Source organism: Desmodus rotundus, chromosome 8 (genome assembly GCF_022682495.2).
Source record: "Desmodus rotundus isolate HL8 chromosome 8, HLdesRot8A.1, whole genome shotgun sequence".
Taxonomy (NCBI): Eukaryota; Metazoa; Chordata; class Mammalia; order Chiroptera; family Phyllostomidae; genus Desmodus; species Desmodus rotundus.
In genome coordinates this window covers 42,005,784-42,023,042 of record NC_071394.1, presented here as the reverse complement: position 1 = coordinate 42,023,042, position 17,259 = coordinate 42,005,784, and the positions used below count along the sequence as shown (strand labels likewise).

Sequence of the window (17,259 nt, the reverse complement as noted above, 5' to 3'; positions counted from 1 at the left end):
TGGAAGGGTTATTAGATGATGCTCGAGACCTACTGGTAATTTTGTTGCAGGTGCAACAAATTGCATTTTGAAAGCAAAGGCTTTATCAGTTAGAGGTGCATTCTTGGGTATTTACAGAGGAAATGACATGTCTTACATTTGTTTTAAAATACCGCAGCCCTCCACTTCCCCAAAGTGGATGGTGGTGGGGACAGAGGAGAATCAAAATCGCCAACATGTTCATTGTTGAAGCTGGGGGATGGGTTCATGGGGTTTCACTGTGTCTTCTTTTTTTTTCTTTCTCCTGGAAAACTAACATAATTAAAAGTAAAAAAAAAAAAAAAATCAAGAGACTAGGCCAAAGGAAGCGTTTGTTCTTTGTAATAGTAACGGATTTATTCAACAAACATACTTTTTCATCACCCACTTCAATTCATCATATTTTTGACTGAACACCTCCCTCCCTCATGCAAAATGAATAAGACGCAGCTTCTGCCCCTCAGAAGCTTACCATCTGGTAGGTGAGGAGAGATCTGCATTTGTGAAAAGGTAACTAACACTAATACTAAAACTAAAACTAATTCTAGTACTAATACTAAGAGCTAAATTGACAATATGTAAAACAGTCCAAAGCTATCACAAAAAGTTCAAGGTACCGAACGCAGTGCGTGGTATGCTACTTTCTGAATATACAAGGAGAAAAGTAAGACTCTCTAGTCTTATTTGCTTGTATAAGCATTAAAAAGTAAGAAAGGACACATACGAAACTGTAAAAAAAATGATACCTCCTTAGGAGAGAGGCAAACTGAGGGCCAGGAAAGACCTTTTACTGAATACTTTTTCATACTTGCTGGTTTTTAAGACCCGTGAATGTGTTGCATCTCCAAAAATTTAAAATAAAAAGTAAAATAAGCTCTCACCTCCTCCCCATGTCAGAGCACGTCTCTCGTCTATTTAAAACGCTTTATCGGGTCCTGTTATCTTGGTGTAAATGCACAGTGCTTTTGGCGACTTTTCAGGATGGCCACAGTCTGGCTTCTGTGTCCTCTCACCTCGTGCCTGTCACACTGGGCCCTGCAGGTTCTCAGCTTGGCCGAGCTCGCTCCGATGCGGCAGCCAACAGCCCCTTTGCTCTGCTTCGTTTGTGCCCCCTCCGCTTGACCTGACCAACCCTGGCCATTCTTCAGGTTTCCCTGGAGATGCCACTTTCTTAGGGCTACCCGTTCAGCAGCTTGCTTTAGGCCCCTCTGCTGTAGGCTCCTGAAGAAACCCATGCTTCTCTGTCTTGGTAAGGTAAGTGTCAAATTTGTAAGTGTCTGACTTTGTCTTTCTTACTCATGTGTAAGCTGGGAGAGCACACCTATATCTCGTTTTCTGGTGCATGCTTTACCTATTTCCAAGCCTCATCCTGAGCAGGAATTCAATATAGAATGTTTAAATGAAGAGGCCACAGTTACAGAAAATAAAAAGATGATCAGTATGTGTGTGTATGATGTATGGAATGTAGGAATCAAGAGAGTTTCCATGAGAAGTGAAGGGAGGCGAAGAGAAAACTGTGGGGGTGACCGGACAGGAAGTGGCACGAGATGGGAGGTGACCCAGAGGGCCATCTCTGAAGCAGAGGCCTTCCTTCGGTGGGTGTGACGGAAGGCAAGAGCGCGTACTGGAGAGAAGAAAGTTGTGGGGAAGAAGTGGACGAAGAGAAGAGACTTAGTTTTTTCAGAGGAGAAGGAGACAGCTAGGGCAGGGGTTGCTAGCAGTTGTCTGTCCATCTGTCCATGTTTCTGGAGGTCTGGGAGTCGCTGGCAACTGCACAAAAATATCCGTGGAGATCTTCACATGCATGCTTTTTTCTTTTAATCCTCACACACATCATGTTCATCAGTTTTAGAGAGAAAGGAAGTGGGGAGGGGGTGGAGAGAGAGATTGATTGATTGATTGCCTCCTGCACGAGCCCTGACCAGGGATCAAACCCACAGCCTTTTAGCGCACAGGGTGACTCTAACCAAGCAAGCCTCCAACCAACTGAACCATCCGGACAGGCTTCTAATGCATAATTTTTCTTTCTGAGTAAGCCTCACAGTTTTTTGAGGATTTGAAAGTCTGTAGATTTGAGAAGAACTAAAGATCTTGTCAACCTTAGAGAAAACAGATGAATTAAGAAGAGAAAGGTGTGACACCGCGAGAGCTGGACTGTGACACAGGGGAGAACCAGGAGGTGATGTGGAAAGCATTTTGCAGAAACAGCAGCAGTGAGCTGGAGGTGGGTGGGGAGTGGAGTTAGAGAAGGTCATGGAAGGTCATTGAAACCCTATTGAGGAGCCCTGTCACTGCCTGCATTGTGAGCATGTCATTTGCTTCCTCGAACCTCATTTTCACTATTAGGGAGAAGGAAGGGTGGGTGAGCATTACAAAAATACCTTCTTGTCTACCTCATTAGGGTGTCACAAGGGGATAAGAAAGACTGCTAACATCTGGAAGGTCATGGGGGTTTTCTTTCTTTATGCAACTTCCACTAAATTTCATGTAAGAGTAACTGTGGTCCCACTGAGTAGGGCGGTGAGGCCCCTACCACCACGGACTCTAGCCTCTCGTTGACCTTCCGGAACTATGACAAGAGACTTAGAGCATCTCCCCAAACTACAGAATCTCTTCCCATTTCGTTTGTCTATGGTCAGTTTGGAGCAGGCCTTGCTTCTGTTCTATGAAGTTCCAAGTGTGGAATTCTCCTGTGAGACCTTCCTCTCCAGAAGCAGTTTTGTGCAGAGGGCAGCACTTGGGCCCTGTGCCAGCCTGGGATCTCATCCTGCTCTGCCTCTTGCTGCCTGCTGACCCTGGGCTCATCATCCCACCTCTGTGTCTCGGGCTTCTCAGCTATCGAATGGGAATACCCGTTGTCCTGAGCTCATGGGTGGTGAGGATTGTCTGGTGTAACAAGCACGACACCCTCAGAGTGCCCACAAAAGCTGCTCCAGAGTTGTTTCAGCAGAGGGACATTTGGAGTGACAGAAGAGACCCTCCTCCCGAATGACAGGTGATGGGTCAGGCCCATGGCGGCCCCTCTATGACTTCCTCATCATTAATCTCTCTAGAGCTCCCCTGGGGAGGCAGGTTTAAGGGGATGCCTGCTCGCCAGTGGGGAGGAGTGTTTTGTCCGGCGTTTTTCCTGTTTTAGGGACTGGGAAACTGCATTGGCTTTTCAAGGACCCTGAGTCAAAGCCAGAAGATGTGTCCTCCTTCCTGCTCTGCCACCTCATCATTCTGTTCCAGACAAGTTACTTTCCACCTCTGTGCCTTCGTGTCCTCGATTCTAACCTGAATATACAGGCTGCTGGGGAGGTGCATGAGCCTGCTGGGGCTGTCACACAAAATACCACAGGCTGGGGACTGGAACAACAGAAATTTATTTTCTCACAGTTCTGGGGCCTAGATGTCTGAGATCAAGGTGTTGAAAGGGTTGGCTGCTTCTGAGGCCTCTCTCCTTGGCTGCAGATGGCTGCCTTCTCCCTGTGTCTCCACATGGTCTTCCCTCGGTCTGTGCCCTAATCTCCTTCTCTATAAGGACGCCAGTCAGATTGCATTAGGGTTCAGCCGAGCAGGCTTATTTTACTTGAAGTGCCTCTTTAATGACCCTCTCTCCAGCCCTGGCTGGATGGCTCAGTTGGTTGGAGGATCATCCCGTACACCAAAAGGTTGTGGGTTTGATCCCTGGTCAAGGGGTATACAAGAGGCAACCAATTGATATCTCTTTCCCAGCACCCCTCAACACTCTAAAAATCAATAAACATACCCTCGGGTGATGATTAAAGGGGAAAAAAAGACTTTCTCCAAAACCAGTCATATTCTGAGGTACTGAGGATTACGACTTCAACATATGAATTTTGGGGATGTGGTGGGGAGAGGGCACAATTCAGCCCATAACAGGAAGCTAAATGAGAAATTGTGTGTTAAAGCTTGGCCCAAAGCAGAGACTTGAAAAGTGCTCATTAACTATGTTGACACCCATTGCTTCACTGTATTTTGCTAGGACAACCTGTGGTTCACGAAGGGGAAGGATCTGCTGCTCTGAACCGGCTGCATTGGCAATTGGGATTTATTACTTTCTATTTCACAGCAATACCCTCTACATTCTATGCCTGTTTACCTGGTGTGCCCCCACTGGCAAGAGGCAAACAAGTGGAGAGCTAAGAATTTTTTTTTTTTTTTGGCTGTAATGCGATTGAATGGGAAATTTGTTAGGGATTTTAGGACGTCATCTCTTTTGTTTGGATTTTGCTCTTACTGGTCACGTGCCCTGTGTCACTGGAGCACAAGATCACAATTGTCATCTCATGAATAAAGGCACATCTGTCTTAATCCATTGGGTTGCTTGCAATATCTTACAAAATAGCTTTTCAGTATTTCTTCAATTAGACAAAAGCACACAAAAGCAGCAGCATCAACAATCATAAAAATGAAGGAAGAGGGAGAAAGAGCTACTTGGTTCCAAAGATAGGAAAATTAAAAAACTCTCTTGAAAATTCTGTCGCCGGGCCCATCTCTTCCAGTTTCAGAACCATGCAGCTACGGCTTGGGCCTTCCCTCTGTCTCCTCTCTCTTCTTATGTTTAGGCTCCTGCGTGCTGCAAATGTCATCACCAGTTATGTATTCCTTTGAGTGGTGCTCTGGTGCTTCTCTGCCACTCAAAATGTCCCCATGGCCAGGGGTAATGACTCTGAGCAAGGACTTGCTAGTTGGCACCTACCCTTCTTCTGGGGAGAAGCAGACAGGCTTTCAAGCCCACGGGTGGTCACCTGCAACCTTTGACTCTTCAAGGCCTTGACACTCTGACCTCCGCTGCTCTTCTGGTTAATGACAATTATAACCGTCCAAGAGGCACACCTCTGAGACAGGTGGCCTCAGCTAATTGGACAAAATGATTAAAGGGAGGTAGACTGTTTTTCTTCTTCAGTATATGGCAATGTATATTCCAAGAGCATAAATAATGAATTTAAGAACAAAATTAAGAATTAAACTTAATGGAGATTTAAAAGAAAGCAATTTAATGCTGGATTTTAGGGGAAATTTTCTGGTTGCAATATTGGATTTTTTTGATGAATTGATTTGCTTCAGATGGGGGATGGCAAAGGCTCAGGTATGTGAGGCAGGGGGAGAGCAAACTGCAGCTGCAGTACAGAGAGGCCAGATGGCTTGCAAGGACGGAGCAAAAACTCAGGGAATTCTAATGATGAGAAGCGCTCAAAGAGCTTTCGGAGAGTGGCAGACATACTGGGAATCCTGGGAGTCATGGCGATTAACATCTAGAAATGATCGTGGGACATCCTTGCCTAAAAGACAGGTCTACAGGGCAATGCAGCCTCGGTGTTTGGAACAAACAAACATCTAGCATGTATATATGTATGCAGATGTCTACAAATTTTATATACTTATATCTATGATTTATACATCTTACACTTTCGTTAAATCTATACTGATTAGAATAAAATCAAATGATAAGAAGGGAGACCAACCGCCAATTTTTTCAGTCTCCATCCATGGTCAAATTTGGTCCCATGTTACTATTGGAACAAATCTCTGGCTGCCTATCTGGGAAGAGAATGGCTTCGTGAAGTGATGGGCAGTGCCCAGCGCAGGCTGAGGCACCCTCTCTACCTTCTGCGAAAGTGGGGCACCAGTAAAAGGTGAGGTTGTCACTTATTCAAGCTGCAGCCAAGTAGTCTCTTTTGGAGCTGAGAATGACTTTTCCTTTTAAACAGTACAAGATCACCTTAAATAGCCATGTGGTCATTGTCAAAAGATGTTTGAATATTTATGCAGAGTTCTTGGAAAGGACCTCACAGTATTCTTGGCACTCTTACTAGCTCACAGGGGGCTTCTGGGTGAGTGTGTGAATGTGTGTGTGGAAAAAGGTTGGAAAGTTGGGACTAGGTTGGAAAGAAGGCATTGTTTTCTTTTTTAAAGAGGCTGAGGCACTGAGATATGATTTACCCACTGTCTCCCATAAGAAAGAACCCATGTAGTAGCTCCTACTGGAGTGCCCTTGGGGGGAGGGCATAAGACATGATGAGAGGGGGTGGGTCCTACCTTTTCGCTAAGAGTGCAGAGGCTGTTAGCGGCAGTGATTTGAGAGGAGGACTGGCAGCGGGGAGGTGCTGTCAGGCTAGGAGGTCTGGCCAGCTAGCCCTTACCCACTGCCTACCAGCTTCCTGCCTGACTCCAGATCATCCTCAAGCTTGAAACCACTTCGCCTTGTTTGGCGACCTTACTTGACCTTATTTCCATAGCTGCGTTCAATACCAGGATATGAAGGCACTTCCCTGTGGTGGCGATGGTCCCTGGAGTGAAGTACTAGGATGGGGTGTCGCTTCTCCCTATGGCTCTGCATGGCTGCCTGGTTTAGCCACCGTCACACAGTAGGTGGATTAGGGGACATGAAGAATTCCTGCCAGGCTTGTGGTACTGCAGGAATTCCATGCACTGCCCCTGCCCCTGGATAATTTGTGTGTTTTAGAGCAATACTGCATTTCCTTCTGTAATCGAGCAGACAGGGGCCCATTCACGTGGCGCCTTGGTGTATGGCACAACAATTAGTATTGGAAGAAACAGGTTCTTATTCACAGTAGTCCAACCTGGGGTGGGGAGAGGGGGTGGGAAGCATTTCAGCTCAGAGCCCTGTTCTTCCCTGAGACCCAGCACTTCCCTTGCTCCCCAAAAGGCTAATAGCCAAAGCCAAGCCCAATAGTCCCCCATATCCTTATCTGTGCTTAAGCTGGCTGTGCAAACAATCTCACAGCAGCTCTCTCCTTCAGGATCTGGGGTACGTTGTCATCAGCCTCCATGTTACAGTCCAGGAAAGCGTGTTCTGTGTTACACTGGATCATGGTGAAGTCCAAGAAAGGTGAGTTCCAAGAGTCCTGATAGAAGCCGGGTCTGCGAGGCAAGATTCAGCATCTTGCAAGGCAGGGTCGTTGATGGCTTCGGAGCCGCTGGAACGGGCGCGATCAGAGCAGCAGTGTCTCCTTCCTTACCACACCCGGCTGCCCGGCCCGATCCTGACTACACACCACACAGCTGCCCATTACTCCTCCCTTCACACGGCTGCTACAGCATCGCTCTCCTTCCTCACGGCTCTCCACTCACTACGCCCTTTCCAAACTGCACGGCCCCATTCCTGGCTGGCCGCCCTAGTTTCAAATGCTGACCCGGGGCTCCCTACGTGACTTCATAACTTGGCACCATACGTACGTACAGAAGGTCATGTAGGCCTTTACCCGGGTGGCAGCACAGCTCTCCTTCAGGAAGGACACGGTTATCACTTGCCATTGTTATGAAAGGTATCTTAAGCCATGTCATCCGCTTCTCCCCTTCCCCCAGCCATGAGCTGTGGAGGAACATGCTCTGTACCCCGTTTCACTTCTGTTTGGGTCTGTTCTTGGTCTTATAAAGGAATCAGTACATATGACTCCAAACGTCTCTGTTTAAAAAGAATAAAACACAACAAAGCTGTCTATTTTTTATTTTTTGGCAGTTTTCCCTTCACCTGTGGCACAGGTTTGTTGACTGTCTCACTTGATGAGTTGAGCTGGCTCAGGTAGTTCCTCGTGCTGCTGGAAAAATCAGCCTGCTGGGTTTTCCTCTCCTCCCTCCCCCAGTATCTGTTCGCTCCCAGGGAGTGCTACGAAAACACACCGAGGATGGGAAAACAACACCGACGGGCCTCCCAGGTTCTACAGTCCATGGTGTTTGGGAACACAGGGGACTGTCCTGCCCATAAGTGGCCTGTGTCCTGGGGTACAAGGAGTATGTGTGAGATGGATGTGGCAGAATGGCAGAGAGAGTGGAGGACAACGGACAACAACATTTCAGATCACAGTCCTGCTCTGAAGAGCTCAGGCAAGCCCGGCAATTAGCTCTGAGACGGCACGGGACTGCTTGGTTCCTCTCAGCTTAGTGTGCAATGCTGCTGGCTGTCAGGTTCTGTGCAGAAGCTGCTGGGGCAGAGGGTGAAGAGGAGAGGAAGTGATGTGGGTGAAGCTAAGCCAAGTGGAGGAATGAGGAGAGCTATGAGAGGCCAGAAATCAGAAATGAGAAGGCAGCATAGCAGTGGACGAGGAAGTGAAATGGTGGGGTGGGGTAGAAAGGTGTGACTTGGAGGCTGAAGGCCTGGGTCTCACCCTTATGAGCTGGGGAGCCTAACAAAAGAAATTTACCCTCTTTGAGCCTCCATATTATCATCTCTAAAATGGAGCCAATGATAACCTCCCCCCTACTTTATAAGGATATTGTGAGGAATAAATGAAAAAATGAAAACCCCGTAAGCCAAAATTATGCCACCACACAACTTGCCCAACCATGATTACCTAACAAATTTGGTTGAAGAAATAAATAGGTGAGCCTAAAACAGAATACAAAGAAAACATGACTAGCCAAAGGAAGCCAGAAGAAGCAAGGCAGAGAACCAAGAAAGACCCAAATGGTGATGGTTGATGCCAAAAGGCATCAGACTTACTCAGAAATGCAAAAAAGACTGACAGGGTCCAATGAGCAAGCAGCAATACCCACATTGCACTGGTGAATGGGAGGCAGACACAGGAGAAGGGTCAGCAGGGAAAAAAGCCCAGGGTGAAGGTGGGTGAGAGGAAGTCTAACAACAGCTTGTTTTAGGGAGAATGAAGGCACAAGTAGGAGGTTGACGACAGATGGAGGAAGTGTGGATGGGCCAGAGTTGAAAGTGAGGTAGGGTACCTTATTTGATATTCGGGAGAGATGAAATCTTTATTCAAAAGGCCACCTGAGGAAGGGACTTATTTTTTCAGAGGCAAAGCCTTCATTTATTTGTTCTGAATCCAATTATTTGGTTCAAACTGGATGTTTAATCACATGTGAGGCAGACCAGAGAAAGGGAGTTCCATCTCTAACTAAAGAGAAGGCAGGTCCAACTTCTGTGATGCAGCGTTCTGAGAGATCAAGGAAGAGTTTCTGGAAGGAGGTGACAACATTGTTTTGCCTATCAGGGAAGGAGCCAGGGAACATGGAGTGACCGTAGTTGATTTAAGGGGTAAAAGTTGAGAGGCAAAGGACAACTAAGGTTGAAAGGGCCCCTCTGAGTGGTCCTTTTGTTTATGAGCAAGATGTTGTTGCTGATGGGTTCAAGGGGAGTGGGAGGGCACTGGAGGGAGAGGGAGGGATGATGGATTGCTGAGGAACCTATGAAGAATGAGGCAAAGCAGCATGAAACCATTTGTTTGGACTTTATAGATTTTCTAATAAAAATGTCAAGATTTTTTCACACCATTTTGAAAATGTCATCAAATGCAAAACAGTTCTTAGGCCAGTGACAAAAGCTGCATTTTCAATGGTAAGTTCCAGACTAAGATGCATTAATGTACTTTGTCAGATTTTCCTCCAGTTCAAACCAGGAGTCAGGTTGGGTCCAGGACCCCTTAAGGTAACCTTTGACCTTTCACAGTAACTGACCCCTCCCAACAGAGCCCAGGACTCTCCTGAATATGAAGTATTTGGGGAGTGGTTAAGGGTCAGTGTTAGCACAGTGGAAGCATCCCTAAGAAAAGGAACTCCACTTCTAAGCCATATTTGGGGGAGGGGGTGAAGGGCATATTTTTGCATCTCTGATCCATTCAGGTTATTTCTGATGTAGCCACTAAAAAATATCTGTCAATGAACGTTCTTGTCATAGCCTCTCCTCCTTGCAGTCTGCCTCACACACCTCCTCAAAATTACTATTATTATTATTAAAATCATTATTTTAATACATCTTTCATTGTGTGATTACCCAGCTCAAAGACCTTCATTGGCTCCCTTTTGACTTTTTAGTTTTCATTTTAATAACATTTTTAAATCCCAAGAAATCAAAAATATTTTCATTAAAAATAAAATTTTTTTCTTCATACGAAGCTTGAAAATCCAGTGTGTCAGTTACAGTACATCTCAATTTGGAGGATTTATTAGATATACTTAATCTGTATTTAGCTTTACAGTTGTAAGCGAACACTCACAGACCAAGTGGCTTAAACATGCCTTAAAATTTTCCAATAACTAAAAGATCAGTTTTTAGAGCAGAATTTACACTAATTAAATTGGAATCCAATTTTAAAGAATCCTCTTCTACTTAACACAGAGTACTGTTCCATCTTCTTTGTCTTTTAAATAAAGTCCAAACACTTTTGACAGGCTTTCTGCACACGAATTCCTTTGCAGCCTTATCTTTTGCAACTCCTGGGCATATTCTCCAAACACAGCCAAACTCACCCAGTTTACCAACCCCCCCCCCCCCCCCCCCCCCCCGGCCAGCCCTTCACACTCCCCATGGCAATGTCACTGCCTCCTTCTAGGGCACTTCCCCTCACACCATCTTTGCCTATTGAAATCTTGCTGTTCCTCCAAGATTGACTTCCGAGGCTACTTCTTCCATGGAATCTTTCCTGATTTTCTCAACTGTAATTCTGCCAACTGTGATTTCTCCTGTCTTTTTATCTCCAAAGCACGTTGGTACATCCAATTAATCCACTTCAACATGTATTCCAGTCTAATCAAAATGCTGTCTCCTTGGAGCAGAAGTACAAGGCTTTCTCGCACCTTCCACAGCCCCCTTCACCACCCCCTACACTATGGTGTCCTCTAGTTGCCTTCTGCGAGCCACCATGGTTGCAACGGGAAGAGGGCTAGCATTAAGTTGAGAGTGGATCTTCTTTTGGGGTTCATCTCTATTAAGTTTACTTGCTGAAAGGAAAAAAGAGAGCAGCTGGGTGTTTATCTTAGTCTAATTTCGCACATCCAATTTGCTGCCTCACGTTGACTTTTGCTGAGGTCTCTTTCTGGGGCCCAGAGGCTGAGGCCAGAAATAGACTTGCAAATATGTTGTCCTCCTTACCTCGATGGTTCTCTGCAGCTTGGAGGTACTAAGTTCAAGTTCCTATAAGACAGAGCAGTTTCTGAGGGGATCTCTTGAACTCCTGGGACTTCTAGTGGGGCTTACTCTGGAGGGGTCTCCAGTGGAGTCCTGGCCCAAACATTTCCTCTTGGACCCTCTAAGCAGGAGTACTAGACAGCAAAAGGGGTTGCTTCCCAGGGTCAAGGCAAACATAGGAATTATGTGCTTTGACTTAAAAAAAATGTGGGGGTCAGGAGAGGGACCTGAGGGAAGGCTGTGAGGGTTATCGTGTTCTGTCTGCATGACACATGGGTCAACTCCACAGGCTTGCCACCTTCTGCTTCCAGGAGCCACCAAAGTGTAGGGAGTTGGCTTAGTGATGTCTGGGCAAGAATTTGCAGTACACAGGAAATAAGTGTCGAGAAGCTTAGTCAAACAGCTCCTAGAAAGAATTTGTAGGAAGCCACTGCTAGGAAAATTGGCAGTGACTTAGCTTGTTAGAGAATTTGATGGTTTAGTCCCAAATCTACTAGTGGTTTAGGGTAGAATCCTGAACCAGGCCACCTCATGCCTGGTTTTCCATTGTAGGCGGAATTATTGCCTGTCACCGCTGGCCACCTGGCCAAACATGAGTGTTGCAGTTTCAGGCTGGAATGCAGCCTTCTTCTTCCCTTCCTTCCTTCTTTCCTCCCTCCCTCCCTCCTTTCTGTCCCTTCACAGGTATTTATTAAGTGCCCACCATGCACCAGGAAGAAAGGGCAGTGAGCAAAACTGTCCGAGTCCCTGACCTCTTAAGAGGCTAGCAACAGCTAGACAAGTTAAGTATATATACAGTATTCGGTAGTGACAGAGGTCCAGAGAAGGATGAAGATGGGTGAGGGGACAGAAAGTAACAGAGAGCTGTTTGAGACCGAGCACTTTATCTAATGCAGCTTCATCTGCGGGGGTGGCATTAGAGCAGAGACCTGGGTGAAGTAAGGGTGTTGTACCGCAAGCTCGGTGGCACCTGCAGAGACAAGCGTTCAGTCAGACAAATATATCAGCTGCACGACCCTGGGCAAGATAATAGCTGCTGTGAACCTCCGTTTCCATGGTTTGAAATAACACTAATAACGCCTACCTGGCACAGTGCTCCTGTAGATGAAATGCAATAATGTGTGGGGCTGGGAGCACAGCAGGAAGGGGGCACAGGGTGGGTGGTCTCAGTGAGAGTGGCTGCCCCTGGATACAGCCAGCCTGAGCTGGTCCCACTCTCCTCCAGGACCACTCAGGGCTTCCGTCTCTCTCTGGGCCTCTTTCTAAATCAATAATAGCAGGAAACGACCCTTGCCCCGTCCTCAAAAGAATGCAAAAGAGCAGGTGAGACAGCAAAAGCCGAAATGCTTTGAACAAGCTCTTCCGATGGAGGTCTGAAGAGAATCAGAGAGTATGTGAGAGGACAACCCTCTCCTGGCGGGCTTGGTGGCAAAGGCATCAGGACCAGGACAGATCCTTGAAAAATGTGGGGTTTACACGGAGGCAGAGACAGATTTGCAAGCACAAGAGAGAGCTGGGAAGGGAGCCAGTCCCAGGGTGGAGGCTCAGCAGAAGGGCGGGCTCGGGGTGACCGCCAGGAAGCAACAAAGCAGCAACACAAACAGGAAGCAGGACTGCTGGTGACAGGATGGGGCCCTGCCAGAGCCGGGAAGAGCCCGGGGGCAGGGGTGGTGGGGGCCGTGGGGGAGTTGTTGGGGGTAAAGCATCCTATGCTACGAAGGGAGGGCTCTCTGCAGGGGATTCCAAGTGAAAATGACTTGGCTATCAAGTACCCAGTAATGCTCCCTCTTTCATTGTCTCAAAAACACAACAGAAAGGACCAGATTCTGCCTATTTTTGTATCCCCCAGCCTCTGTTGGGGAAGGGTTTTTCTACTTCCCTCTTCTCCTCTGAAACATCCGTCTTGTAATTAGTAAAAGAGCAACTCATGCCCCACATGCCATTACCCTCTGCTCATTCCAGAGGCCTGGGAATCAGCGCCTGCCCTCTCATTTAGAAAACCGAGGGTAGGCACACCTGGCAGGTGATTGACTCCCAGTGAGAACAGGATCTGCATTGAAAATAATATGAGTAAGACTGCAGATTGATTCATGGGACTGAGCGCTGGCAGCCCAAACTCCATTGCCTCCGAGTTCCCTCTCTGATCTTCTGTCAGTCTCAAAATTGATAGAACAGCCCAAAGCCATTGAACAGAGTTATGTCTGCAATCACCCCTCGAATTCTTGCATATAGGTGCCAATACATCAAGAGGACCCAGGCAAGGGGACAACAGGGTGGCTTTATTTAGCATTATGACAAGCAAACACTTGAATACCAAGGAGCTCATGAGCTTTGCAGCAGCAGGAAAAAAAAAATTAGAGAACCCCTGCACGGACGCCTGCCTCGCGCTCTGGTGGCCCGCGCAGTGCAAAAGGAGATTGCTAACAAAAAGGTTATTCAGCAGTTCCCAGAATTAAACCCAAAGGTAACAAGTATGGACGGAGCAGATGTCAGGAGATTGAGCACTCTTTTGGAAAACTGCCGAGATATTTAGAAATAGTGCTTTCTTACTAACCCGAGCCTAATGCTGCAGGTCCTTTAAAATACAGCTTCCCAGATGCCACCTGCACAGGATGAATGCCAGTGTGTCCACTGATACTGGGAGTGCTTGGACGGATTGTTCCAGCACAAACAAATCTCAAACTAATTTATGTATTCTTGCAGCTGCACCCCAGCCGAGGTGAGGAGTCGAACCAATTCACAGTTGACTAGTGCTGTCTCATTCTTTGAAGATTTTGGCATTTAACTGTAATTAAGATTTATTGTTCACTAGCTCCGCAGGTCAGGGCAAGCATGACAATATGGGTAACTTTTCTGTTTACTAGTAAAATGTCTGGTAGGAGGAAGCCTCAAACCTTTCAAGCAGAACTTGACAGAAATAAATAGCACCTCTTCACTCCAGGACCAGCGCATTACCGATTTTAATCAGACACGAGGGTTCTCTTGAAGGGAGGGCAGGGAGAAATCAGAAGGACCTAGTGAACTGTGCTGTTGCTTTTGCATCAGAAGGGTACGGGCTGGAAGCCAAATCCATTATTACCGATCTCTGGGTTTGGGGAAGGGATTGTCTGCTTGGTGTAGGAGGGACTGGAGGAGACCTTGATGCTGACAAAGGTTCTGCAGAGACTGGAACCTGCGGGTCTTCGCAGCCCCTCCTTGCGACTCAGAGGAGAATCATCCTTCATCTCTCACCACTCTCAAGGATGCCCTTGGACCAAGTCAGATGGCCTGAGGAGGAGGGAGGCAGGGTTCAGCAGTCAGCGGCCACTCACCTGCTTTTACAGTCTGTCTGCTGAGGTCCTGTGCAGGTGACCCACGACACAGTGGGTGTGAATGAACAGACTGTCTGCGAGCAGACAGATGAAAAAGGGCGTCTCGTCCCCACTGCTTTATTAGAAGGCAGAAACGCTGAAGCATAATGTCCTTCAATTTTCTAGCATCTATAATTTATTACATATTATTGTTTGTCCTCCTTGGGGTATTTTTGTCAGTGCCTATATAAAATAAAAAAGCATTACTCAAAGGGCCCAGAGATTTCGACTCTGGGCTTGTTCTGTTTCTCTTGTTCCCTTACAGAGGAGGGGAGAGGAAAAAAATCCTTTGCTCTTCAGAAACACTGTTGACTGTAGAATAGAATTTTATACAATATTATGAACAAATCTTTGTATCTCACCCTAAATGTGTTCACTCAGATCGTGGCTCACAAAAATCCACACAACACTTTAGGAAAACATTAAGGGCAAGCGAGGGAGAGAAAACCCGGTGATTCCTGGCATTCTCCGCTTTCCTGTTGTCTATTGCTATTGGAGCTCCCAGTTCAGGGGAGTTGAGGAGGGTTGGTTGTTCTGCTGTCAGCCAGCGCTTCCCTGGTCGCCTTAATTCAAGCACATTTGTTTTTCTCTTTACCAGAAAAGGATCTCGGAGATTCCAGGAAGCATAAGGGGGCTTTTGTTTTGACATTCAGAGAAGGCTGTAAAAGCAAGCATCTTTCCCAAAGGCATAAGGGGGGAAGTGGGTGTGAAATTAATTTTAATGGTGGATAGAAACAAAATCTGAAAAAAAAGATTTAAAAGAAAATTTCCCACCTATTTTACCAATGAAAGGTGTTTTATGGTCTTATAGACCGGATCTCTAATTTTGTGGCATCCAGTTCAGTTGAAGTCGTGCTGAATCACGGAAGGGGAAAATATAATTGTGGGAGGGTGGGTTCTGATGTTTAGTTTCAGTTGTCAGTGGCATTTTTAACCACTTAAAGGAAAGCCAGTCCTCTGTTCCGCTAAACTCAATAGGGTTAGTTTAATTTTCAGATCTCGCCAGTTTAAGTCAGCATACCTCTCCCAAGGACACTTGAAACAGGCACAGAAAGGTTCGTGTAAGTCTCCCAGGGAGCAAACCTGACCCTAAAGGCGAGCCTAGGTTCCCAAGCCAGGGAACTTTGATCCTCCGCGACGCTCTGCGAGGTGACCTCCCGAGAACGTAAACAGTCACTCACAGCTTCCCGCTTTGCTGATCCAAGCAAAGCACATTTATAAACTCGGGCCTCAGCCGTCATGGACGCAAACGGGCACAGAAAGGGACGTGCAAGACGCTGCAGCCATTTAGTGGACAGGATGTCATTGAGCTCTCTGCCGTTTGGCACAAACAATGGAAGGAGGAGAGGGAGCCCCAGTGGCTGGGAACAGGTGGGAAGCTGGAGGAAAATCACTTTGCTCTCAGCTGGAGAGGGCTTTGTGCAGGAAGCGGGATTTCAGGAGCTGGTCGAATGATTGCAGGAGACAGCTTGACAAGATGGGATGCGGCAGGATTCCAGGCGCAGGGACTCCTGCCCAAGAGCCAAGGAAATCTTGAAGGAGGGAATAGGGTGCGTAGCTGAAGGGGCAGTGGGAGAAATTCCAAGGGAAGGAGAGGAGGAACGGGCTGCGGATCGGGCAGGGCTACTTGCATTTCCGGGATGCAGAGGGTCCTTCCCCATTCACTCCAACGGTCACTATTTCCCCATCTCTGCTGCAAACGTAATTACTGTGTTATAGTCGCTGGCTTTTAAGCTTTGTTTTTTCAGAGTGATACTGTGACCACATCAGTCACCATAGTCTAAATGGACTGTTAAAAAATGAGAGATGGTTCATCAAAGACTGCCCGTAATAACGATAAAATGGATTGACATACGGGGGGGGGGACCCCATTGTATAAAAATTTCAAAAATGTGTTTTTTTATTTTAAAAATTATTTCTTATTTTTCAGTTACAGTTGACATTCAATATTGTCTTAGTTTCAGACATTTATATAACTTATGAAGTGATCCCCCCTCATAAGCCTGTCCAAAACGTATTTTTTTAAATTGGAGAAGAGGGAGCCTTGGAGTAATGATTACTTCCTGAGACAGTAAGAACTGTGAACTTCTTTTTACTAGGAGGAGAGTAAAACATCGTTCTCTCTAAGGAATAAACAGAGATGTCAGAGATTTCATGTGTTTTTAATAGATAGTGCTCAATTATTCTGCTAAATTGCTGTAGGAATATTTACATCGACCAGCAGTTTGTGAGACTGGCTATTTCCCCAGAACAGGAGTCATCAGGACTTAGGATAGCACAGGCCAAGCACTGATATTTTGCTTTATGTGGACCGTCTGTGATTGTGAGGATGAGCACTTACATCAGTCTAAACCCCGATCTAAATCGATATGTTTATCTATACCTTGTCTATTGCTACCACTTGAACTTCTTCTGTGAGTTGCCTGCTCAAACCCTTTGCCCACTTTCTCGCTTGACTCCTTGTCATTTGTTATTTTGCCGAGGCTCTTGGTCTGTGAGGAGTATACCATGAGTGCAACCTGGGCTCGCTCTGGCGCACCCCAGCCAGCATCCGGTACCATTGATTTTCTCACTTTCCCAGTTTAACAGTCTAAAAAGCCATTCTGATGTTTTTGCTTATATTTATTTGCTTATCAATGAGGTTGAACTTTTTTTTTTATGTTAGAAACTCATTTCTTAAGCAAATTGCCCCTTGCCCATTTTTTAGGGATGGTGCTGATAGCGTTTTTCTTACTAGTTAGGAAGAACTCTTCATAGGATATAAATCCAGGGTCTGTTATTTGTGGTAAATAATTTGTCATGCTTGGTTTGCAGAGGGACTTCTGGCTCCGTGGACAGAGTGGGGAGAAAATATGTGTATAAATTCTGGCTTTTATTCTCCTTAAATTTGGAAGTCAAATGTAATTCACCACCCTGAGGATTGATTTGTTTTTGAAAAACACCCAGTCTGGTCTATATAAAAAATGGCATTTCTTCTTGTAAAATGGCTCGGACCATGTACCA

At 46.3% G+C, this 17,259-nt stretch overlaps 1 long non-coding RNA gene across 1 annotated transcript in view; it reads left to right on the top strand.

Annotated features, from left to right (window-relative positions):
• Window positions 1–1,043: 1,043 nt before the first annotated feature.
• Window positions 1,044–17,259, top strand: part of LOC139441101 (uncharacterized) — a 28,403-nt gene continuing 12,187 nt past the window's right edge. Inside the window, exons 1-2 of the long non-coding RNA XR_011651512.1 lie at window positions 1,044–1,272; window positions 6,789–6,877. This is a non-coding gene — a long non-coding RNA (uncharacterized lncRNA). The remainder of the gene's footprint in view (window positions 1,273–6,788; window positions 6,878–17,259) is intronic.